The 27,280-nt window shown below is 38.2% G+C and overlaps 1 protein-coding gene and 1 non-coding gene across 4 annotated transcripts in view; one reads left to right on the forward strand and one right to left on the reverse strand.

Moving 5' to 3' along the window:
* Positions 1–27,280, reverse strand: part of POLK (DNA polymerase kappa) — a 92,403-nt gene that overhangs the window by 62,638 nt on the left and 2,485 nt on the right. Inside the window, exon 1 of one of the 3 annotated variants that reach the window (XM_010352830.2) lies at positions 4,656–4,692. The exons of the other annotated variants lie outside the window; for them this stretch is intronic. The gene's annotated coding sequence lies outside the window, so the exon portion shown is untranslated. Of the gene's footprint in view, positions 1–4,655; positions 4,693–27,280 lie in introns of those variants that run through there. 3 annotated transcript variants of the gene reach the window in all.
* On the forward strand, positions 2,357–2,417 carry LOC115896669. The gene has a single exon (XR_004056575.1). It is a non-coding gene; the product is annotated as a U7 small nuclear RNA (small nuclear RNA).

A 27,280-nucleotide genomic window follows, 5' to 3' on the forward strand; every position in this document is an offset into this window, starting at 1 on the left:
TTAAGTTTCTATTTGGATGATGAGGTGCATATTTTATAAAAAGCCTTCCAGGTTCTTTAACAATGAAAACTTTAACTCAGAAATAAACATACTCAAGACATTTAATATGTGTGAAAATCTAAGTTTTTATCTTATAGGAGTTGATTGTTTCTTGGAATGTTGACTCAACATGAAGGAGATAGGCTGGGAGTTTCTGTGGGCACTAGTTGTAGGCAAAAATATCTATCTATATAAAAGTGATGCTAAACAGACTAATTTTGTTTCATTAAAGTGCACAGGTCTTAAGGGACAAGTTCATACTAATGCCCTTAGAAAAAGAGAAAACATTTCTCCTGGCTCAGGGTTGTGATTACAGCACTTTGAGAGGCCACGATGGAAGGATCATTTCAGGTTAGGAACTCAAGACCAGCACGGGCAACATCGTGAGACCCTGTCTGTCTACACAAAAAAACAGCCAGGTGTGTTGACATGTGCCTGTAGTCCCAGCTCCTCGGGAGGCTGAGACAGGAGGATCGTTTGAGCCCAGGAGTTCGAGGCCATGGTGAGCCATGATTATGCCACTGCACTCCAGCCTGGGCGACAGAGCAAGACTTTTTAAGAGACAGGGTGACGAAGCCTGTGTCTTAAAAAAAAAAAAAAAAAAAATTACAACAGAAGTCAGGATAATAGGGTAGGGTTACACTACAAATAAGAAATTGAGATACTGTGCTATTTATCTCTATGCTACACTCCACACTATTGGAAGGAAAATACCTAATAAAATCAAAAAGAGTTGTGTAAGCTATTATCATTTTCCTGTCCTGGAAAAACGATCCTTTCAATTGTCCCCTTTGCCAAACTGCTCCTAAGTTTCTTCTGAGTTCTAACCTTGATATTGTTTCTTGATCCACTGCTCCTGACTTTTTAGTTTTCTTACAGCTCTAATAGTGTATGGCAGGGGTTTAAAACTCCTTAGCAACATAACCCCGTTCAAATGAAATTGTAGATAAAAATCTCAAGTATTTCCCTAGATCTCTGTTCTACCAATGTTACTCTACAGCTCTTCTATATTTTTTTCATATGTATTCTATCACTAATTTAAAAGAATAAATGGGTAACCTACAAAAAGGGGAAAGCTCATAGTAAACTTCATTTATTTGATTCTCCAAATTCCTTCGAAATATTTATGTGAGTAGGGTGTGGTGGCTTATGCCTATAATCCCAGCCCTTTGCGGGGCCGAGGTGGGAGGATTGCTTGAGCCCAGGGGTTTGAGACCAGCCTGGGCAACACTGTGAGGCCCTTGTCTCTACAAAAATATTTAAAGAGTAGCTGGGCAGTCCCAGCTACTTGGGAGGCTGAAGTGGGAGTATCTCTGAGGCCTAGTAGGTCTAGGCTGCAGTAAACCACGATAGTGCCACTGCATTCCAGTCTGGGTGACAGACACACCCTTTCTCAAAAAAAGAAAAGAAACAGAAAAAGAAATACTTATGTGAACACTAACATACATTGCGATGGTTACCAACTCAAAGACCGCAATAACAGTTTTTTACTATTGATGAATTTTAAAAGATGGTTTCCACAGCAAATAAGCTCTGAAAATCATTATTCTATTTTCTTCCTAGTCATATCATACATGCCTAAATGCCAAAAACAAAAAAAATTAAACATCCCAAAAACACTGCTTTGGGACTTGCCAAACATGATAAAAAAAAAAAAAAAAAAAATCAGCAAGAGGTTGTGGTCTTGGAGTGATTAAGCCAAAACGACTTAGAAACATAATCACATACCTTCCCCCTGCCCAATAAATTGAAAAAAAAAAAATCCTTAATAATCTTTTTTTCTTTTAAGATCACACTGTTAAAAAGAGCTTTACTTTTAAAATACTGACAGTCCATTTGGAAACTATTATTAACAAATAACTACACTATAAAAATACACTTAAACAGCCGGGCACGTTGGCTCACACCTATAATCCCTGCACTTTGGGAGGCTGAGGTGGGTGAATCACCTGAGATCAGGAGTTTGAGACCAGCCTGGCCAACATGATGAAACCCGACCTTTACTAAAAATACAAAAAATTGGCTGGGCATGGTGGCGTGCCCTGTAATCCCAGCTACTCAGGATGCTGAGGCAGGAGAACTGCTTGAACTCGGGAAGTAGAGGTTGCAGTGAGCTGAGATCGCACTGCTGCATTCCAGCCTAGGCAACAAGGGCACAACTCCATCTCAAAAATAAATAAATAAATAAATAAATAAATAAATAAATAAAAAATAGAACCACTTAAACACATATTATACAAAAAGCATCTGATAATAAACAACAGCATCTGGGATTTACACTAAATTAGTAAAAATAATTATTCTCAATTGATGAGATGAATGTTACAGTTTTTCAGAATTTGTCTAACAGGTTTTCCGGTCTTCACCAGAAAGCTCCCACCACCCCTGCCAAAAAAATATTGATGAGATGATATCTCTCTCTCCTCTGAGATACTATAACTTGGTTTGTATTTAGTAATATTTTTTTTTTTTGAAGTTTCAAAAAACACTAATGGAAGGTTTATGAAAGAAAGTACGGGTTATAAAACATTGCAAAACACCAAGCTAGATTAGTTCATCAAACTATCACAACATGTGGTTTATGTTAGCTTAATTTTGTTCATAAAATAAAAAGCAGTCTAGACTTGCCGGTAACTTTTTCTAAATTAATGAGATCTAAATATGCTGTTTATTTTAAGAAGGCTTAAAAAATGTGCACATGGTACATATAGCATTATGAAAATTCATAAAATGTTAACGGTAATCTCCAGCATATGAAGTACTTATTTCTATACTACAAAGTACACTAAAAAATAAAATTTGAACTGCAAATATACATTTTCTAACACTACTAAAATAATTATTATAAAATATACATTTCCTAACACTACTAAAATAATTACTTTCAATAATACTTCACAGATGCTAGGAAAGCACAAAAGGCACAACAAACTAATGTCATAATGTGTAATTAAGTGACCTGTTTCTAACAAATAGAATATAGCAGAAGTAGAAGTGATGGAATGTAACATCTCAAAATGGGTTAGGTTAGTGGGGCCAAGATGGCAGACTAAAAGCAGCTCATGTGCACTGCTCTCACAGAGAATAAGCAAAAGGGCTAGTGAACACTGACCCTGCAGGCTGATCATCTGAGAAACAATGTTGGGATCTATCGAGGCAGCAGGGGAACACAGAGAGCACAGAGGAATGAAGCTGGGCACCAGCTTTTCTGGGCTGAGCACAGAGTCAGGAGAACCACACCTGGAAGGGTGAGTGAGAGCCCCCAGGGGGATTCATACTTTCCACAGGGACCTGTGCAAGACTGGGAATGGGAGATTCCCCCTGGCCACCCTGTGCCCCCCATCCCCACGCTTCTAGACTGAGGCAGAGAGCCACTGGGATGTTTGGTGGAGGCAACTCTGAAGTGCAAGGGGACCTCTATAAGCCTTGGGCCCTGGAGCAGATCAGCACCAGTGTTATAGCCCCAATAGAGGCTGCCACTGCAGTGCCTGAAAGCAGTATTTCTCCACTACTCCTTGCTGGATGGGGCTCAGCAACAGTCTCCAGCCCAGTGGTCCTGCTTCAGCCAGAATTTGGCTGGCCACTCCACCTACCCTTGCCACAGGTAGCCAGGCAGGCAATGCTTGCTAGAGCTTCTAGCCCAGCAATCCTGTTTCTGTGTGAACTCAGCTGAAGGACGCAGCTTCCTGTCATCCCAAGAAACACCGGGACAGCAAATTACATGACCCTACCCGCCCCTGTCACTGGTAGTCAGGCCAGCAATGCTTGTGAGAACTTCCAGCCCAGCGGCTCCACACTGTGTGAACTCAGCAGGAGGGTGCAGTTTCCTGTTGTCCCAGTAAACACCAAGACAAGAGAGCATGCCACCCTGCCCATCCCTGCCTCTGGTAGCTGGGGGGGCAACACATGCTAGAGCTTCCGGCCCAGGGGTCCTGCTTCTGTGGGAACTCAACTGGTGGGCACAGCCTCCTATTGTCCCAGCAAACACCCAGGGGGCAGGGTGGGTGCCTCCACCCACGCCCACCACTGGTAGCCAGGTGAGCCATGCCTGCTATAGCTTCTGGACCAGTGGTCCTGTTTCTGCCTGAATTTGCCAAGGGGTGCACCCTCTTGTTGCCATGGAAACAACCAGATAGCAGAGCAGGCAATTCTACCCACCCTGCCTCTTGTAGCCAGATGGGCCACAACTACTAGAACTTCCAATTCAGGGTTCCCACTTCCACCTGAACTCTACGGGCAGGCACAACCCCATGCTTCCCCAGGAAGCACACAGATAGTAGATTAGGGCTGATGTGGCAAGAATGCAGCCTCTCTGCCAACTGAGGACCCCAACTGAGGAAGCTCTGTGGACCAGAACACCCCCCAAAAAATGCAGGCACAGAGAAAGTAATCAGAGGGCGTTCCTCCAAGACCCAGGAACAGACTAGAATCAAAGCTCGTCAACTGAATCCACCTTATACCATAATCAAATCCCCAAGGGCATCAAAGAAGAGAAAAGCAAAAAAATCCATCCAAAGGACAGCAACATCAAAAACTGAAAGAACATCAGCCCACACAAATGAGAAAGAACCAGCACAAGAACTCTAGCAACTCAAAAAGCCAGAGTGTCCTCTTACCTCCAAACGACCACAGTAGTTCCCAGGCAATGGTTCTTAACTAGGCTGAAATGTCAGAGACAGAATTCAGAATATGGATAGAAACGAAGATCATCAACATAGAGGAGAAATACAAATAGATTCAGCTTTTTGAATACCCTGAAATGTGAGAAACATAAAGAAAAAAACATTTGGGATCAACTAGAGATCTTCCCTGTAATCCAAAGGGTAATTTCTTCAATAATCATGGCATCTAAAACGGCTTATTTTCTCCAGACATTACCTAACCTAAAAACTGAAAAATCAACTATCAAGAAAATAGGGCCCTGTATTTCTACTTAAAGGAAAAGGGAAAGTAAAGGGAAAGCATTATTTATAAAAAGTAAGTTTTTGTTGTTCTTAGCCATTTCATGTGAATTTGAGTGAACTAAGATTTACTGCAAAATTTGTGCTGATAGTTCTATTGTATCTCCTGGAATGTAAGACTGGATATGAAGGGTACAATTTCATCTATGTGTATATGTTGATACTCAATTATATGTATATACTTATATAATTGAAATGTATTAAGTATTTTTTTACACTATTTCAATCTAAAAGATCTCTACATACTCCAGTATACATTTTGATATGTTTATATATATATTACAAGATTATAATCTGTGTACTTGGCCTTTCATATCCATGGGTTCCACATCTGTGTATTCAACATACTGTACATAAAAAAATTTTTTTAAATCTGTACTGAACATGTACAGACATTTTTCCTTGTCATTATTCTCTAAACAATAGTATAACAACTATTTATACAGCATTTACAACTATTTGTATAGCATATACTATGTAACAGTATAACAATTACTTATACAGCATCCAAACCATGCATCCATGGTTTATGTGTGTTCCTCTCCAAATCTCATGTTGAAATGTGATCCCCAATGTTGGAGTGGGGCCTAGTGGGAGGTGTTTGGGTCATGGGGGTGGGTCATGGGGGTAGGTCATGACCTATGACCCTCATGAATGGCTTAGTGCCCTCCTTGTGTTAGTAAGTGAGTTGTTGCTCTGAGTTCAGAGTTCACAAGAGATTTGGTTGTTAAAAAATGTGTGGCACCTTCCCCCTCTCTCTTTTGCTCCTGCTCTCTCCATGTAATGTGCCTGCCTCCCCTTTGCCTTCTACCATGATTGGAAGCTTCCTGAGGCCCTCACCAAGAGTGGATGCTGGCCCCATGCTTCCTATATAGCCTGCAGAACCTGAGTCAAAATAAATCTCTTTTCTTTATAAATTACCCAGTCTCAGATATTGCTTTAAAGCAATGCAAATGGACTAACACAATTGGGTATTCTAAGGAATCTACAGATGATTTAAAGTCTATGGAAGACTATATAAAGGTTATATATAAATGCTATGCCATTTTATATCAGGGGCTTGAGCATTCATGGATTTTGGTGTCTGTGGGAGGTCTGGGAGCCAATCCCCCATGGATATGAAGGGATAACTATATTCACTTAATGTAATGAAAATATATAACTTTATATTTTATAATATCTATTTCATTATATTCTATTTTTGTTTAAGAGACAGGATCTTGCTTTGTTGCCCAGGTTGGAGTGCAGTGGCACAATCATAGCTCACTGTAACCTCAAACTTCTGGGCTCAAGTGATCCTTCTGACTCAGCCTCCAGAGTAGGTAGGACTACATGTATGTGCCACCTTGCCTGAATTTTTTTTTTTTTTTTTTTTGGTAGAGTGGAGCTCTTGCTATGTTGCCCAAACTGGTCTCAAACTCCTGGCCTCATGTGATCCTCCTGCCTAGGCCTTTCAAAGTGCTGGAATTATAGACATGAGCCACCAGGCTCCAACACACTCTAATTCTAATATAGCATCAATGTTTATTCCAATGATAAAAGTTCATGCTTGCTACAAAAAAATTTTATATCAGAATGCATAAAAGGGAAACAAAGATAATAAATATATCATGCAACAATCCAGAGAGAATGATCATTAATATAATATTTTGGGATACTTCATTACTTTCTTCTATGTCTAGTTCCTCACATATTTTATACAAAAATGACATCATGCTATTCATACTGCTTTGTAATCTTTTTTCCCCTCTTAATCATAGAATTATTTTTATTTAAATAATTATGGAACTATAGAATCATTTTTCTTACATATTTTTTCTACTTATATGGAGTATAAGTGTGTAATCTATACATTTTACACATAGTTGATTTCATCCTACATATCGTTTTGCAGTCTGTGTTCTTTATTTAAGACTGTATGAAGGGAAATTTTCCATGCCATCATGATGTGTCTGGGCATCTGAATTTAGTTTGGCCATTTGGGGATGGTTGAACTTTAACTTCATGCTTCAAAATCTTTATCTGACAGTACCAATATTCTAATATTATTTTTAATGGCTGTGCAGTATTACACTGTATGGTTGAACTATATTTTATATAACAGCTCCCTAGTGACAGCAGTTAGGTTGTTTCTAATTTTTCTCTATTATAAAAAATGCTGTGATGAATATCTATGCCCATAAATTTTTAGGTACTGGTCTTAATAAGACAGATATTTTAAAAGCAACACAAGGAATTCTTTAACAAGTGGTCTTCTTACCTTCTTACCTATCAGCCTGCCTGGTTATCTATTCCTTTCCAAAAAGATTTTGAGATACCTTATAAAAAGAATTAAAAATTTAAGTGAAAGCAAAACTACCAGGTTAAGAGAAGAAAAGCAGGTATGTATGTCAACAGCAAAGTCCAAATAGTTGATCTAAGAATAAAACTATATATATACACATACACATGTATATGTGTGTATGTGTGTGTATATATATATAAAAAATATTTTTTGAGACAGGGTCTCACTCTGTCACCCAGGCTGGAGTACAGTCACACAATCCTGCCACCTCAGCCTCTCAAGTAGCTGGGACCACAGGCGTGTACTACCAAAACTAGCTAATTTTATTTTATTTTTTTGCAGAGACAGTGTCTCACATGCCCAGGCTGCTCTAGAACTCCTGGGCTCAAGCAATCCTCCTGCCTTAGCCTCCCAAAGTGCTGAGATTAGGGGTGTGAACCATTGCACCTGGCCAAAACTACATCTTAAGATTTCCAACTGGAATAAAAAAAACATGTTTGATTATATAATTCTTTTTGAAGGAACAAAACGAAGAATAACCTCCTTGGAGACTTTTTTATGTAATGAATTATATTTAAAAGCCAAATTTAATACACAATATCCTTCACTACCATTCATATCAAATACAGAAACAAAGTCAAAAGGGGTATCTTATGGTTTATGCTTATGAACATTAAAACTCTAATCAGACTGAGAGATAAACTCCACATACCTAGCTGACTCTCTTTACCTGCTTTAGATACCTCTTTTACTTCAAAGGAAAATAAATGGTTTTAGGTATTAAAATATTCACATTAGGCCAGGTGCGGTGGCTCATGCCCATATCCCCAACACTTTGGGAGGCTGAGGCAGGTGGATCACTTGAGGCCAGGAGTTCGAGACCAGCCTGGCCAACATGGCAAAACACGTCTCTAGTAAAAATACAAAAATTAGCTGGGTGTGGTGATGCACATCTGTAATCCCAGCTACTCAGGAGGCTGAGGCATGAGAATCACTTAAACCTGGGAGGTGGAGGTTGCAGTGAGCCAAGATGGTGCCACTGCACTCCAGCCTGGGCAACAGAGCAAGACTCTGTCTCCAAAACAAAAAGTCACATTAAATCAGAAGTTTATCTCCAACTGTTTAAATTATCGTTTTAAAATACCATGAAAAATACTGAAAAAGAAAAGAAATAAGGAGACAAAACAAACAAAAGGGTACCAAATGGGACAAAGAATGATTGGATAAAGTTTAATTTACATAGTAAAAATCTTATTAATTAGGTGCTGAGGGTATTGTTTTCTAAGACAGAAAAATGTCCCCTCTCATTTCCTTTTCTGAAAATAAGAGCTTCCTAAATCTTGTTTGTGCTGAAGTCAAAGCAGTAGTAAAAGTGATTTCCCTTTTACAATACTGTCAGTGGTTTCTTCCCTTTTTTCTTTTTTTTTTTAAAGAGATGGAGTCTCGCTCTTCCCTTTTCAAGATAGAGCCAACCTCTCTAAAGTTGAACAAAAATGAAACAGATAAAAATAGAAAATACGAAATTCTATAAAGGTTGGTTATATTTACTATGAAAGTTTAAAACATGCATATATAAATGGTAACTAATGTTTTCCAACAATTTACCATTTGCCAAGCAGATACTAAGTGCTTAGGAAGCATCCTCTCATTGCTACTCATGATTACTCATTAGTTTAGTTATTTCATTAAAGTATCTTTAACACATAAGGAAATTGAGGTTAGAGAATTTATATAATTCGCCCATGATCACAAGAGGTACTCAGGCTGAAACTCAAATCCAGATTCTGTCTCCAAAGCCCGCATTCTTAATCAGTATGCCAAATATACAACTATGCCTAAGATGCCAGTTTTAATCTTCATTCTCAAAAGATATTTTCATCAGATTTAGAATTGAATCGACAGTTTTTTTTTCTTTCAGTACTTTAAAGATGTTGCTCCACTGTTTTCTAGCCTCCATTATTTCTGCTAAGGCCATGATCACTCAAATTGTTGTTCCTCTATGTATGTTTCCTTTTTTGAGAAAGCTGTGGCCATTACAATTGTTTCTTCTTCCTATAATCTCTCTCTCATCTCCCTTTGGAGGTTCAATTACCTGTTACTCCTGTTATTACTCCTTTGCTATTGTTCCACAGGTACCTGAGTTTCCTTTTCTGTTGTTGTTTTTTTTTTTAATCTTTTCCCTTACTCTTCTTCATATTGGTTATTTTGTATTGCTATCTTCGAACTGACAGACCAATTCCTCTGTCATTTCCATTCTGCTATTAAGTCCATCTAGTAACATCATTTTGATTTCAGATATTGTATTTCTTAGTTCTACAGTTTCCATTTGATTTTTTATATTATCTTTTTTGCTGAGATTTCCTTTCTTTTTAGTGAAACATATTTCTTTACTTCATTAAGCACAGTTTTAATAGTTGCATTAAAGTCTTTGTCAGTTCCAACATCTGGATCATCTTGGGGTTACCATCTATTGACTTGTCTTTTCTTTGAAAATAGTTCACATTTCCCTGGCTCATATATCAAGTAATTTTAGATTGTATCCTGGATATTGTAAATGCTATGTTGTAAGAACTCTGGATTCTGGTTAATCTTTCTGAAGAGTGTTAATATTTTTGTTTTAGCAGGCAAATAAACTCTAACTGTAAACTCTCTATGTTTGGTGAGGAGAGAGACTCAGATCTCAGTTCAGATTGCTTTCAATTTGCCCTGGGCATGCATGTAGACTATGCAAGTCAGAGAGTCAGATGAAGCTTTTATATGGCATTTAGAATTTCCATTCTCTGGCTCTCTCTTTTCTTGGGTTCCTTCCCTACTCCTTGGTAGCACTGGCCCCCTTTCCCTGGTTCTTTTGGACAGAATAATGGGGGGCTTCCTACTGAAACATTAGTTATGCCATACTGTGTCTGCCCTCAAGGCAAAGCTGCAAAGAATGAGAATCTCACTCTGTAAGGGTTGCTTTGTCAAAGTTTGATCCTGACACCTTCCAAAATCTATCTGCTTTTTGTTCCAGACCCCACAAGTAATTGATTGTTATATTTTTTTTCTAGGTTTTCAGTCATGTGCAGGAGCTTACTTCTCCCTACTGGAAGTAGAAGTTTCTTAAAAATTTAAAAGCACATAAACTTATACATAATTTACTTCATATTCCTGAAGTACTAAAATAACTTTTGCTCTCCAAAGTGCAGCTATTCCACGTGTTTAAACAGATGTTTGCTGACAGCACTGACTTCTCCAAGATCCAAAGCGAGGAGAGCAGTCAATTAAACTCCAGTCTCTTCTAAAATTTTAATCCTAGGTTGGTTTCAGATGGGTTAACACAGTCATTCAACCCTCAAGTATTTAAGGGAGGTACCTGGAACTGACTCAGTTCCTAGATTTAAACCTGTTCAGTGAACTGTCCACCCCATCTTCAAAGTACAGAGATAAAACAGGTTCTTGTATTCTCTATGAGAACCTCCTCCTATTCCTGCTTCCTCTTATCTGCCCTTTTTACAATCTGGAAGTTTTTTTTTTTTTTTTGAGATGGAGTCTCACTCTTGTCACCCAGGCTGGAATGCAGTGGCGCAATCTCGGCTCACTGAAACCTCCACCTCCCAGTTTCAAGTGATTCTCCTGCCTCAGCCTCCTGAGTAGCTGGGATTACAGGTGCCTGAAAGCACACCCAGCTAATTTTTGTATTTTTATTAGAGACAGGGTTTCACCATGTTGGTCAGGCTGGTCTTGAACTCCTGACCTCAGGTGATCTGCCTGCCTCGGCCCGCAAAGTGCTGGGATTACAGTTTTAAGCCATGGCACCCAGCCTACAATCTTAAAGTTTTATCTGTCTCTGACATGCAACATAGATGCCTTCCTCACCTCCCCAGAATCCTAATTATGCGTATTTTAAATTGTTTTCTAGTTTTGAAAAAGCACTCTTTAGTGAAAAACAAAAAAGCAAAAACAAACAAACAAAAAAAAACAACCAAGGCTTTCCAAGGCTTTAAAAGTTCCCAGGCCTTCTTTCAAGAACATAACCTACAAAACCTACCTTGAATCATCTACCTGTTTAACTTAATCGCAAAACAGTTTGGGTTCTCATTCCACAATAAAACTAGCAATAATCCCTAGAAAGCAGCAAAGGTCTTTGTTTGCAGAAAGCCTTTGTATCTGGAGTTTACAGGTATTTCTTAACTTGACACATCTTTTCACATATCTGCGTGAGGGCTACGGTAAATATTACTGCATATTAGTCATTGATCCCCTTGACTTTACTTTGGTCCTTGATAATTCTCTTAGATTGCAATTTACACAGTATGGTTCTACTACGAACTGATTTCTATGGTGTGATCTACATGACAGACATACCTTTTTTATGTGGAAACCTGAAAAATGATTTTAATACTTTAGGTATTTCTAACTAAAATGACATTTAGATATCCCAATGGATAAGTATTTAATAAATACACTCATATATAATATTTTCTATTTTGTAATGCAAAAAATTTTACTACATTGGACAAAGATAAATCAACTAGCAGTATATTACGATGGCTTTGACCTTTAAGATAAAGAGTACCTTATTTAGGCAAATTATTCTTATTTTGTAATGAATTACAACAGCTAACCCTGAGATGGGGAAGGAAATATAAACCAACTCAGGTTTGGTTGTAAAGTAAAATTGAAGAATGTAGTTACACTAGCCCTTATATACCACTAGGGTCTTTTATTTCTGAGTTTCTTCTTTGAGCAACTTTATTTGTAAACATTAATATTTCATATCTTATTTTCTTAGAAGTTTTCCAAAGAAAAAAGGATTCTTTTTTTTAAAAGAATAAAACTGATTCTACCCTACAATTACTATCTGAATGTATTCATCCTCTTTATTAATTTAAAATGCATAACAGAATCTTAGGGATCCTGTTTTTCCTATGCTCTGTATTTTAGTATTTCATCATCCTAGGGTTTATTTAACCATTACTCATGAATTATTTCTTGGGAGATATGCTAAAAATAAAATAATTTTTTTTTTTTTTTTTTTTTGAGACAGAGTCTGGCTCTGTCGCCCAGGCTGGAGTGCAGTGGCGTGATCTCGGCTCACTGCAAGCTCCGCCTCCCGGGTTTATGCCATTCTCCTGCCTCAGCCTCCCGAGTAGCTGGGACTACAGGCGCCCGCCACCTCGCCCGGCTAATTTTTTGTATTTTTTAGTAGAGACGGGGTTTCACCGGGTTAGCCAGGATGGTCTCGATCTCCTGACCTCGTGATCCACCCGTCTTGGCCTCCCAAAGTGCTGGGATTACAAGCTTGAGCCACCGCGCCCGGCCTAAAAATAAAATAATTAAAAAATAAAATGGAATCACCTAAAAAGATGATCCAGTAGGAAAAGAAATCATTTTTATATATTTCAGCTCTCATATTGTTTTCCACAGTATAACATCTCTGAAAGCAGAAAAGCATAGAAACCTCATTTTTGCAGTCTTCTCTTCAGTGGCTTTTATTAACACCATTAAGAGTTCTGAAACCAGTTTTGGGTTCCAAATGGTAAGCAGAAGTAAGCTGGCTTCATTCCCTCACTAGCGAAAACCAAAAACAAACATATGGTGCTGAGATTATTGCTAGTAATATCCCATAACTCAAATGTGTAGATCAACGGTTCCAAGGGACACAAAAAAATGAAAAAAACTCCAAGCAGACAGAAAAAGAATCAGAATTCAGTATCTATGACACCCCTCCCCACAACCTGCCTGACACCAAGTATGTGGAAAATATCCCTGACTCACAGTGTCTAAACTTGAAAAAGTGAGACTGAAGTAGACAACCAGTTTCCCCCACCATCTTAGGGTCCTGGTGGCCCATGGGGTCGCTGACTCAACCCATGGGAAGCATCATGAGTACACAAAGGGAAAAATAGCCCTGAGGACACTCAGGGCTAGAGGGGGAAGGGAGGACTACCATTCCCAGTCTCGGAAACTCTGCTCTTTAACTTAGTCAAAGGAGACACCAAATCAGAGTACTTGTTCGGCAGGACCACTAGGCAGGAGGTACGTTCCACAGGTCCCCTGGGTACAAACCCCTAGCCAGCCTTTCTACACTGCTGAGACATCGCCTTTGGGACCTCCCCAAATCCTAACAGGCAGCAATCTGATCCTTTACTAGGGTAGAGGCAAACCTGGAATCAAGGCTCCATCTAGTGCCAAAAAAGAGGCAGAGTGACCTAGCAGAAAAAAAAAAAAAAGAAAGAAAGAAATTCAACTGGTAAGTTACAAAGAATCTCTAAGCAAACATGTCCAATAAAAACCAAACTAGTCAGAGAAATCTAAAATAAGTAAATAATGTTTCAGTGCAAAGACATAGAGGTACATCCAAAAGAAACAACAGCAAACCATGATCTCCTCAAACAGACAAAGCAAGGAACCAGTGACTAACCCTAATGAGACAGTGATTTGTGAGCTCTTGGACCATGAATACAAAATAGTGATTTTATGGAAACTTGGTGACATCCAAAATAACACAAAAAATAAATTTAGAAATGTATCAGAGAAAATTATCAGAGTTTGAAACAATAAAAAATCAAACAAATCTTGCTGGAACTGAGAAATATGTTTGCTGAACTAAAAAAATCACTAGAGGCTCTCAACAACATAGTGGATCAATCAGAAAAAACAATCAGTGAGCTAGAAGACAGGCTATTTTAAAACACATAGAGGAGGAAAAAAAAATAATAAAAAGGAATGAAGATTGCCTAGAAGATACAGAAAATCGCCTCAAAAGAGCAAATCTAAGAATTACTGGTATTCAAGGAGCTAAGCAAGAGCAGGAATAGAAAGTTTATTCAAAAAAATAAAGCCTTCCAAAATCTAAGAAAAATTATCAATATTCAGGCCAGAGAACACCAAACAGATTTGACCTAAATAAAACTACCCCAAGGCATGTAATAATCAAACTCTCAAATGTCAAGGACAAAGAGAGGATTTTAACAGTAGCAAGTTAAAAGAAGCAAGTAACATATAAAGGAGTTTCAATTTGTTTGGCAAAAGACTCCTCAGTGGGAACCAAATAAGCCAGGAGGGAGTGCAGATGACATTTTCAAAGTGCTGAAAGAAAAAAACTGCCATTCAAGAATATTATATTCAGCAAACCTATCCTTCAACTACAAAAAAGGAAAGATAAAGTCTTTCCCAGACAAACAAGCACTGAGAAAATTCACCATCACCAGACTCATTTTACAAGAAACACTAAAGGGAGCTCTTCAATCTCAGAGAAAAAAATGTGCAAAAAGAAAACATTTAAAGGTATAAAACCCACTGCTAGTCTATTACAGGCACTGTGGTTCATGCCTGTAATACGAGCTACTTGGAAAGCTGAGTCGACAGAGGACTGACTGAGGTTAAGAGTTTAAGACTATCCTGGGCAACATCATAAGACCTTATCTCTAAAAAAATTTCTTTTTTCTAATTACCTGAGCATGGTGGCAAATGCCTATCGTCCCAGATACTTAGGAGGCTAAGTTGGGAGAATCATTTGAGCCCAGTAGTTCGAGACTACAGTAAGCTATGATTATGCCACTGCACTCCAGCCTGGGTGACGAGGCAAGACCCTGTCTCTGAAAACAAAAATAAAATAAGTGAAATAAATAAAATCCACTGGTAAAAGTAAGTACATAGACAAACCCAGGATATTCAAATACTATAATTGTTGTTGGTCCTCTCATAATTGTAGTATGAATTCTAAAGACAAACTTGTTAAAAACAATAATAGCTACAGCAACCTGTTAAGAGATAGGCAATATAAAAATAGGTAAGTTGAGACAATAAAAAATCAAAATTTTAGGGGCGATGGAGTTAAAGTGTAGAAGTTTTTAAGTTTCTTTCTTTGTTAGTTTCTATTTTTTTCTTCGTTATCTAAGATAAGTTTTCATTGTTTTAAAATAACTTGTCATAACTCTAAAACTTTTTAATAAACCTCATGGTAACAAAATGCACCTCATGGTGCAAAAACCTATAATAGATACACTAAAAATAAACAACAATTAATTAAAACATACTATCAAAGAAAATCACTTAACCACAAAAGAACACAGAAAGGAAAAGAGAGAAGTACAAAAGAACCAGAAAACAAGCAACAAAATGGCAATAATAAGTTCTTACCAATATTAACACTGAATGTAAATGAACTCAAGTCTCCAATTAGAAGACACAGAGTAGCTGACTGGATAAAGAAGCAAGACCAAATCATACAATGCCCACAAGAAATCCACTTCACCTACAAAGACACACATAACACTATAAGTGTAGGAATGGAAAAAGATATTCCATGCAAGGGGAAACCAGAAAAGAGCAGGAGTAGCTAACACATCAAATAAAATATGACTATAAGTCAAAGACTCCAAAAAGTGACCAAGAAGGTCACTATATTATGATAAACAGGTCAATTCGGCAAAAGGATATAACAATTAATAATATCTAAGCACCCAATACTAGAATACTCAATTCTATAAAGCAAATATTGAGAGACATAAAGGGAGAGAGAGAGTACAATATAATAATAGTAGGGAGACTTCAACACCCTACTCTCAGGAAAGGACAAATCATACAGACAGAGAATCAACAAAGAAACAGGGGAGTTAAACTAGACCAAATAGGCCTGGTTGACATAGAACATCTCACCCAACTGCTGCAGAACAGATAACCTTGTCATCAGCATATGGAACATTCTCCAGAACAGACCACATCTTAGGCCACAAAACAAGTCTCAACAAAGTCAATAAAGTAGAAATCATATCACATATCTTTTGTAACTACAATGGAAAAAACCTTGAAATCATTAACAAGAGGAACCTCGGAAACAACACAAAAAATTAATTAATTAATTGTTTGATTTAATTTCGAGCAAGTTCAAACCAAATCATTTGTTCCTGGCAGGGCAATGTGGCTCATGCCTATAATCCCACCACTTTGAGAGGTCAAGGTGGAATGACCTTGTTTGAAGCCAAGTGTTTGAGTACCAGCCTAGGAAGCATAACAATACCTGGGTTGGCTGGGCTTGGTGGTGTGTGCCTATCATCTTAGCTACTCAGGAGGCTAAGGCAGGAGCATCCTCTGAGCCAAGGAGATTGAAGATGCAGTGGGTCATGATCACACCACTGCACTCCAACCTAAGTGACAAAGTGAGACCCTGTCTCTATTTAAGAAGGGAATTTAAAAATATTCTGAATCAAATGACAATGGAAACACAAAATACCAAAATCTATGGGATACAGCAAAAGTAGCAGTACTAAGAGAGAAGTTTACAATACTAAATGTCTACATCAAAAAAGGAGAAAAATTTCAAATAAATAACCTAACAATGCATCTTAAAAACTAGAAAAGCAAGAACAATCCAAACTCAAAATTAGTAGAAGAATATAAATAATAAAGATAAAAACAGCAGTAAATAAAATTAAGACTAAAAAATACAGATCAACAAAAGTTTTTTTTCAAAAGATAGATGAGGGGGGCGGAGCAAGATGGCCGAATAGGAACAGCTCCAGTCTCCAACTCCCAGCGCGAGCAACACAGAAGACCGGTGATTTCTGCATTTTCAACTGAGGTACTGGGGTCATCTCACTAGGGAGTGCCAGACAATCGGTGCTGGTCAGCTGCTGCAGCCCGACCAGCGAGAGCTGAAGCAGGGCGAGGCATCGCCTCACCTGGAAGCAGAAGGGGGAAGGGAATCCCTTTCCTAGTCAGGGGGACTGAGACACACAACACCTGGAAAATACTGCGCTTTAAGCAAACGGGCACACCAGGAGATTATATCCCACACCTGGCCGGGAAGGTCCCACGGCCATGGAGCCTCCCTCATTGCTAGCACAGCAGTCTGTGATCTAACTGCAAGACAGCAGCGGGGCTGGGGGAGGGGCGCCTGCCATTGCTGAGGCTTAAGTAGGTAAACAAAGCTACTAGGAAGTTCGAAGTGGGTGGAGCTCACAGCAACTCAAGGAAACCTGCCTGTCTCTGTAGACTCCACCTCTGGGGACAGGGCACAGCTAAACAACAACAACAAAAAAAAGCAGCAGAAACCTCTGCAGACGCAAACGACTCTGTCTGACAGCTTTGAAGAGAGCAGTGGATCTCCCAACACGGAGGTTGAGATCTGAGAAGGGACAGACTGCCTGCTAAAGTGGGTCCCCGATCCCTGAGCAGCCTAACTGGGAGACATCCCCCACTAGGGGCAGTCTGACACCCTACACCTCACAGGGTGGAGTACACCCCTGAGAGGAAGCTTCCAAAGGAAGAATCAGACAGGTACACTGGCTGTTCAGCAATATTCTATCTTCTGCAACCTCTGCTGCTGATACCCAGGCAAACAGGGTCTGGAGTGGACCTCAAGCAATCTCCAACAGACCTGCAGCTGAGGGTCCTGACTGTTAGAAGGAAAACTATCAAACAGGAAGGACACCTATACCAAAACCCCATCAGTACGTCACCATCATCAAAGACCAGAGGCAGATAAAACCACAAAGATGGGGAAGAAGCAGGGCAGAAAAGCTGGAAATTCAAAAAATAAGAGCGCATCTCCCCCTGCAAAGGAGCACAGCTCATCGCCAGCAACGGATCGAAGCTGGTCAGAGAATGACTTTGACAAGATGAGAGAAGAAGGCTTCAGTCCATCAAACTTCTCAGAGCTAAAGGAGGAATTACGTACCCAGCGCAAAGAAACTAAAAATCTTGAAAAAAGAGTGGAAGAATTGACAGCTAGAATAATTAATGCAGAGAAGGTCATAAACGACATGACAGAGAGGAAAACCATGACACGAGAAATACGTGACAAATCCACAAGCTTCAGTAAACGACTCGATCAAGTGGAAGAAAGAGTATCAGCGATTGAGAATCAAATGAACTGAAACGAAGCGAGAAGAGAAACCAGAAGAAAAAAGAAGAAAAAGAAATGAACAAAGCCTGCAAGAAGTATGGGATTATGTAAAAAGACCAAATCTATGTCTGATTGGGGTGCCTGAAAGTGAGGGGGAACATGCAACCAAGTTGGAAAACACTCTTCAGGATATCATCCAGGAGAACTTCCCCAACCTAGTAGGGCAGGCCAACGTTCAAATTCAGGAAATACAGAGAACACCACAAAGATACTCCTCGAGAAGAGCAACTCCGAGACACATAATTGCCAGATTCACCAAAGTTGAAATGAAGGAAAAAATCTTAAGGGCAGCCAGAGAGAAAGATCGGGTTACCCACAAAGGGAAGCCCATCAGACTACCAGCAGACCTCTCGGCAGAAACTCTACAAGCCAGAAGAGAGTGGGGGCCAATATTCAACGTTCTTAAAGAATTTTAAACCCAGAATTTCATATCCAGCCAAACTAAGTTTCATCAGTGAAGGAGAAATAAAATCCTTTACAGATAAGCAAATGTTTAGCGATTTTGTCACCACCACGCCTGCCTTACAAGACACCCTGAAGGAAGCCCTAAACATGGAAAGGAAGAACCGGTACCAGCCATTGCAAAAACATGCCAAAATGTAAAGACCATCGAGGCTAGGAAGAAACTGCATCAACTAACGAGCAAAATAACCAGTTAATATCATAATGGCAGGATCAAGTTCACACATAACAATATTAACCTTAAATGTAAATGGACTAAATGCTCCAATTAAAAGACACAGACTGGCAAACAGGATAAAGAGTCAAGACCCATCAGTCTGCTGTATTCAGGAGACCCATCTCACATGCAGAGACATACATAGGCTCAAAATAAAGGGATGGAGGAAGATCTACCAAGCAAATGGAAAACAAAGAAAAAGCAGGGGTTGCAATCCTAGTCTCTGATAAAACAGACTTTAAACCATCAAAGATCAAAAGAGACAAAGAAGGCCATTACATAATGGTAAAGGGATCAATTCAACAGGAAGAGCTAACTATCCTAAATATATATGCACCCAATACAGGAGCACCCAGATTCATAAAGCAAGTCCTTAGAGACTTACAGAGACTTAGACTACCATACAATAATAATGGGAGACTTCAACACTCCACTGTCAACATTAGACAGATCAACGAGACAGAAAGTTAACAAGGATATCCAGGAATTGAACTCATCTCTGCACCAAGCGGACCTAATAGACATCTACAGAACTCTCCACCCCAAATCAACAGAATATACATTCTTCTCAGCACCACATCGCACTTATTCCAAAATTGACCACATAATTGGAAGTAAAGCACTCCTCAGCAAATGTAAAAGAACAGAAATTATAACAAACTGTCTCTCAGACCACAGTACAATCAAACTAGAACTCAGGACTAAGAAACTCAATCAAAACCGCTCAACTACATGGAAACTGAACAACCTGCTCCTGAATGACTACTGGGTACATAACGAAATGAAGGCAGAAATAAAGATGTTCTTTGAAACCAATGAGAACAAAGATACAACATACCAGAATCTCTGGGACACATTTAAAGCAGTGTGTAGAGGGAAATTTATAGCACTAAATGCCCACAAGAGAAAGCTGGAAAGATCTAAAATTGACACGTTAACATCACAATTAAAAGAACTAGAGAAACAAGAGCAAACACATTCAAAAGCTAGCAGAAGGCAAGAAATAACTAAGATCAGAGCAGAACTGAAGGAGATAGAGACACAAAAAACCCTCCAAAAAATCAATGAATCCAGGAGTTGGTTTTTTGAAAAGATCAAGAAAATTGACAGACCGCTAGCAAGACTAATGAAGAAAAGAGAGACGAATCAAATAGACGCAATAAAAAATGATAAAGGGGATATCACCACTGACCCCACAGAAATACAAACTACCATCAGAGAATAATATAAACACCTCTACACAAATAAACTAGAAAATCTAGAAGAAATGGATAATTTCCTGGACACTTACACTCTTCCAAGACTAAACCAGGAAGAAGTTGAATCCCTAAATAGACCAATTGCAGGCTCTGAAATTGAGGCAATAATTAATAGCCTACCAACCAAAAAAAGTCCAGGACCAGATGGATTCACAGCTGAATTCTACCAGAGGTACAAGGAGGAGCTGGTACCATTCCTTCTGAAACTATTCCAATCAATAGAAAAAGAGGGAATCCTCCCTAACTCATTTGATGAGGCCAACATCATCCTGATACCAAAGCCTGGCAGAGACACAACAAAAAAAGAGAATTTTAGATCAATATCTCTGATGAACATCGATGCAAAAATCCTCAATAAAATACTGGCAAAACAGATTCAGCAGCACATCAAAAAGCTTATCCACCATGATCAGCGGGCTTCATCCCTGGGATGCAAGGCTGGTTCAACATTCGCAAATCAATAAACGTAATCCAGCATATAAACAGAACCAAAGACAAGAACCACATGATTATCTCAATAGATGCAGAAAAGGCTTTTGACAAAATTCAACAGCCCTTCATGCTAAAAACGCTCAATAAATTCGGTATTGATGGAACGTACCTCAAAATAATAAGAGCTATTTATGACAAACCCACAGCTAATATCATACTGAATGGGCAAAAACTGGAAAAATTCCCTTTGAAAACTGGCACAAGACAGGGATGCCCTCTCTCACTGCTCGTATTCAACATAGTATTGGAAGTTCTGGCTAGGGCAATCAGGCAAGAGAAAGAAATCAAGGGTATCCAGTTAGGAAAAGAAGAAGTCAAATTGTCCCTGTTTGCAGATGACATGACTGTATATTTAGAAAACCCCATTGTCTCAGCCCAAAATCTCCTTAAGCTGATAAGCAACTTCAGCAAAGTCTCAGGATACAAAATTAATGTGCAAAAATCACAAGCATTCTTATACACCAGTAACAGACAAACAGCGAGCCAAATCAGGAATGAACTTCCATTCACAATTGCTTCAAAGAGAATAAAATACCTAGGAATCCAACTTACAAGGGATGTAAAGGACCTCTTCAAGGAGAACTACAAACCACTGCTCAGTGAAATCAAAGAGGACACAAACAAATGGAAGAACATACCATGCTCATGGATAGGAAGAATCAATATCATGAAAATGGCCATACTGCCCAAGGAATTTCCCCATCAAGCTACCAATGACTTTCTTCACAGAATTGGAAAAAACGGTTTTAAAGTTCATATGGAACCAAAAAAGAGCCCGCATTGCCAAGACAATCCTAAGTCAAAAGGACAAAGCTGGAGGCATCACGCTACCTGACTTCAAACTATACTACAAGGCTACAGTAACCAAAACAGCATGGTACTGGTACCAAAACAGAGCTATAGACCAATGGAACAGAACAGAGTCCTCAGAAATAATACCGCACATCTACAGCCATCTGATCTTTGACAAACCTGAGAGAAACAAGAAATGGGGAAAGGATTCCCTATTTAATAAATGGTGCTGGGAAAATTGGCTAGCCATAAGTAGAAAGCTGAAACTGGATCCTTTCCTTACTCCTTATACGAAGATTAATTCAAGATGGATTAGAGACTTAAATGTTAGACCTAATACCATAAAAACCCTAGAAGAAAACCTAGGTAGTACCATTCAGGGCATAGGCATGGGCAAGTACTTCATGTCTAAAACACCAAAAGCAACGGCAGCAAAAGCCAAAATTGACAAATGGGATCTAATTAAACTAAAGAGCTTCTGCACAGCAAAAGAAACTACCATCAGAGTGAACAGGCAACCTACAGAATGGGAGAAAATTTTTGCAATCTACTCATCTGACAAAGGGCTGATATCCAGAACCTACAAAAAACTCAAATTTACAAGAAAAAAAAAAACAACCCCATCAAAAAGTGGGCAAAGGATATGAACAGACATTTCTCAAAAGAAGACATTCACACAGCCAACAGACGCATGAAAAAATGCTCTTCATCACTCGCCATCAGAGAAATGCAAATCAAAACCACAATGAGATACCATCTCACACCAGTTAGAATGGCAATCATTAAAAAATCAGGAAACAACAGGTGTTGGAGAGGATGTGGAGAAATAGGAACACTTTTACACTGTTGGTGGGATTGTAAACTAGTTCAACCATTATGGAAAACAGTATGGCAATTCCTCAAGGATCTAGAACTAGATGTACCATATGACCCAGCCATCCCACTACTGGGTATATACCCAAAGGATTATAAATCATGCTGCTATAAAGACACATGCACACGTATGTTTATTGTGGCACTATTCACAATAGCAAAGACTTGGAATCAACCCAAATGTCCACCTGTGACAGACTGGATTAAGAGAATGTGGCACATATACACCATGGAATACTATGCAGTCATAAAAAAGGATGAGTTTGCATCCTTTGTAGGGACATGGATGCAGCTGGAAACCATCATTCTTAGCAAACTATCACAAGAAGAGAAAACCAAACACCGCATGTTCTCACTCATAGGTGGGAACTGAACAATGAGATCACTTGGACTCGGGAAGGGGAACATCACACACTGGGGCCTATCATGGGGGGGGGGGGAGGGATTGCACTGGGAGTTATACCTGATATAAATGACGAATTGATGGGTGCTGACGAGTTGATGGGTGCAGCACACCAACATGGCACAAGTATACCTATGTAACAAACCTGCACGTTATGTACATGTACCCTAGAACTTAAAGTATAATAATAATAATAAAAAAAATGAAATGAAGAAAAAAAAGATATAAAAAAGTTAAAAGAAAAACAAAAGATAGATGAAATTGACAAAACTTTAGTTAGACAAAGAAAAGAAAATTCAAATAAATAAAAACAGAAATGAAAAAGTAGACATAACAACTGAGACCACAGATATACAAAGAATCTTTATATACTGTTATGAGCAACTATACGCAACAAATTGGAATAGCTAGAAGAAATGGATAAATTCCTGGACACTTAACAACCTACCAAGATTGAAACAGGAATAAACTGAAAACCTGAACAGACCAGTAAGTAACAAGATGGAAGCTGCAATAAAAAGTCTTTCATCAAAGAAAAGCCTGGAACCTGATTGCTTCACTGCTGAATTCTACCCAACATTTCGAGAATAACTAATATCACTTCTACTCAAACTCTCCACCCCGCAAAAAAAAAATAAAAATAAAAAATAAAAAATCAAAGAGAGAATACTTCCAAACTAATTCTACAAGGCCAGCATTACCCTGATATCAAAACCAAATAAGGATACAACAAAAAAAGAAAACTATAGGCCAATATTACTGATGAACATTCTCAACAAAATACTAGCTAATCACATTAATAAGATCCTTTACCATGATCAAGTGGGATTCATCCAAGGGATGCAAGGATAGTTCAACATATTCAAGTCAATAAACATAATACATCACATTAACAGAATCAAGAACAAAAAACATATGACCATTTTCATAGACACTGAAAAAGTATTGGACAAATTCATCATCTCTTTATGATAAAAACCCTCAGCCAACTGGATATAGCAGGAACATAACCCCAGATAATAAAGGCCACATATGATAAAACCACAGCTAGCATCATACTGAATGGGGAAATATTGAAAGCCTTTCCTCTAAGTTCTGGAACAAGACAAGGATGCCCACCTTCACCACTGTTACCTAACATAATACTGAAAGCCCTGGTCACAGCAATCAGACAAGAGAAAGAAATAAAGGGCATCTAAATTGCAACGGAAGGAGTCAAGTTATCTTTGTTGGTAGGCAACATAATCTTATATTTACAAAACCCCTAAAGACTCCACCAAAAAGCTGTTAAGTACTGATAAACAAATTCAGTAAAGTTTCAGGATACAAAATTAACATACAAAAGTCAGTACAGACATTTTTTATTTAGATTGCTTTCTTGATTTCTTTTTCATATTGTTTGCTGCTAAAGTATAACATTTACAATAGTTACAAATAATATACAATACCTAGGAATTACCTTAAGTGAAAGATCTATGAAAGAAAACTACAAAACACGGAAGAAAATTGAAGACACAAATAAAAGGAAAGATATTCCAAGCTTGTGGAATTGGAAGCATATTGTTAAAATGACAATACTACCAAAAACAATTTTCAGATTCAATGCAATCTCTATCAAAATACCAGTGACATTCTTCACAGAAATAGAAAAAGAATCCTAAAATGTATATAAAACCACAAAAGACTCTGAATAGCCAAAGCAGTCCTAAGGGAAAAGAACATAGCTGGGGGCATTACACTATCTGACTTCAAAATATACTACAAAGCTATAGTAACCAAATGACCATAATACTGGCAAGAAAATAGACACATGGACAAATGGAACAGAATAGAGAACCCAGATATAAATCCACACATTTACAACCAACTAATTTTTGACAAAGCAATCAAGAACATATCATAGTAAAAGAATAGTCTCTTCAATAAATGGTGCTGGGAAAACTAGATAACCAGATGCAGAAGAATGAGACTATCTCTCAGATATTTCTTCCTCATCTCTTTTTGATTTTTGATACAAAAATCAAATCAAAATGGATTAGAAACCTAAATCTAAGATCTGAAACTATGAAACTACTAGAAAAATATATCTGGGAAATACTCCAGTACATAGGTCTGGCCAAATGCTGGTTTTTTGGTTTTTTTTTGGAGACAGGGTCTCACTCTGTCACCTGGCTTTGAATGCAGTGGCACAATCACAGCTTTCTATAGCCTTGACCTTCTGGGCTCAAGCGATCCTCCCACCTCAGCCTCCTGAGTAGCTGGGACCACAGGTGTGTGCTACCACATCCAGCTAATTTTATTTATTCATTTAACTTTATTTATTTTTAAACATTTAATTTTTTAATTTTTTTATTTAATTTTATTTTTAATTTTTAAACTTTTAAAATTCTTTTTGCGAAAGTAGGGTCTCCCTGTGTTGTCCAGGCTGGTCTCAAACTCCTGGGGTCAAGCAAGCCTCTGCCTCAGCCTCCCAAAGGGCTGGGATTATAGGCATGAGGCACAACTCCTGGCTTGGCCAAAGACTTTTCTGTGTAAGACCGCAAAAGCACTGACAACCAAAGCAAACATAGACAAATTAGATTCTATTAAGCTAAAAAGCTTCTTCACAGCAGAGTGAATAATCAAGAAAGTGAAGGGACAGCCCACAGAACAGGAGAAAATGTTTGCGAACTATCCATCTGACAAGGGATTAATAACCAGAATACATAAGGAGCTCAAACAACTCAATAAAAGAAAAATAATCCGATTTAAAAATGGGCAAAAGAATAGACATTTCTCAAAAGAAGGCATACTAACGGCCAAGAGTTAAATTTAACAAATGTTCAACATCACTAATCATCATAGAAATGCAATTCAAAACCACAATAAGGTATCATCTTACCCCAGTCAAAATGGCTTAAACATTTTTTTTAAGTATTATTATAATAGAGACGAGGTCTCACTATGTTGCCCAGGCTGGTTTTGAACTCCTGAGCAGCTCAAGTGATCCTCCCACTTCAGCCACCCAAAGTGTTAGGATTACAGGCATGAGTCATCATGGGCAGCCTAAAATTGCTTTTATTAAAAAGATAGGGAATAATGGATGGTGGCAAGGATGTGGAGAAAGGGGAACCCTGCTACACTGTTGGTGGGAATGTAAATTAGTACAGTCACTATGGAATACAGTATGGAGGTTCCTCAGAAAACTTAAAGTAGAACTACTATATGATCTAGCAATTCTACTACTAGATATATATCCAAAAGGGAAATCAATATATTGAAGAGATATCTGACCTCACATGTTTTATTACAGCAGTATTCACAATAGCTAAAATATGGAATCAACCATCAATGGATGAATGGATAAAGAAAATGTGGTCTATATACACAATGGAATTTAGCCATAGAAAAAAGAATATCGGGCCTGGCATGTGGGCTCACGTCAAATCTCAACACTTTGAGAGGCCAAGGCAGGAGGACTGCTTGAGGCCTCCCTATTTCAAGAATATATGGAATAAAAACTTGAGTTTGCTATATTTTTATTTTTATTATAATTTCTAATAAAGTTGTTTTTCCACTATCCCTTTATTGCTGCTTCTCAGGACTATTCATAAAATGACCAAAAATATAAAAAATAAAATGATAGTAAATGACAATGTCTATTTTTCCTGATAATACTAAACATTAAAATCAACACGTTATTATTCCTTTTAGCAGCAACACAAGCCAAGGTGATAGTTGCAAGAGGCTCCAGAGATCATTTAAATTATTTATGGGTAATTGGAACATATACTTGCTAGTATACACTAGCAAGAAAAGAACTGTAAACTGGCTGTATGTTATTGTACCTTAAAAATGTATGTGGGTGAATTTTCTTTTAAGAAAACCGTTAAACTAAAGAAAAACTATGTAACACACCTAGAATGTAATCTATCTGGCTCTGACAGATTCTCAAATGTTTAATCATTTAAAATAATTTGGGATAATAGTGTTTGGGAAATTTGTTTTTTGAGACAGGGTCTCACTTTGTCACCTACACTGGAGTATACTAGCACGATCACAGCTAATTACAGCCTCAAACCTCTGGGGTTAAGCTAGCCTGTCGCCTCAGCACCCCGAGCAGCTAGGACTATAGGTATGTACCATTATGCCCGAGTGGCTTTTCTTAAATCTAAAATCAATTCTATACATATTAAAAGTTATGTATTACAAGCGTCTAAGGTCCAAAGTCTGAACTAGACTATTCACTAGCGATGATCTGGGCAATTTACTTAACTTCTTTGAATGTTAATTTCCTCATGTGTAAAATAAGAATAATGTCTACCTTGCAGGATTTTTGTGAAGAGTGAATAAATCAAATGAACCTAAAACAATGTTTGACATTTCGTAGGCCTTTAGCAAATGACACTTGCTACTTACAAAAAGCTATAATGTTATTTGATTCTTTGGTCTCTGACTGATTTTAATCATGCTGGTGATTTTTTTCTTGGGCCTTGTTAATTGCAGTTCCTACAACTTCCCTTCAATTATCAACCAGGCTAAACTTATTTCATTTATCGGTTATTATTTACTGAAAACCTCCTACGTCACAGGCAATTTAAAATCTTTATTCACTTTCTACACATAAT

Source organism: Rhinopithecus roxellana, chromosome 3, assembly GCF_007565055.1.
Source record: "Rhinopithecus roxellana isolate Shanxi Qingling chromosome 3, ASM756505v1, whole genome shotgun sequence".
Taxonomy (NCBI): domain Eukaryota; kingdom Metazoa; phylum Chordata; class Mammalia; order Primates; family Cercopithecidae; genus Rhinopithecus; species Rhinopithecus roxellana.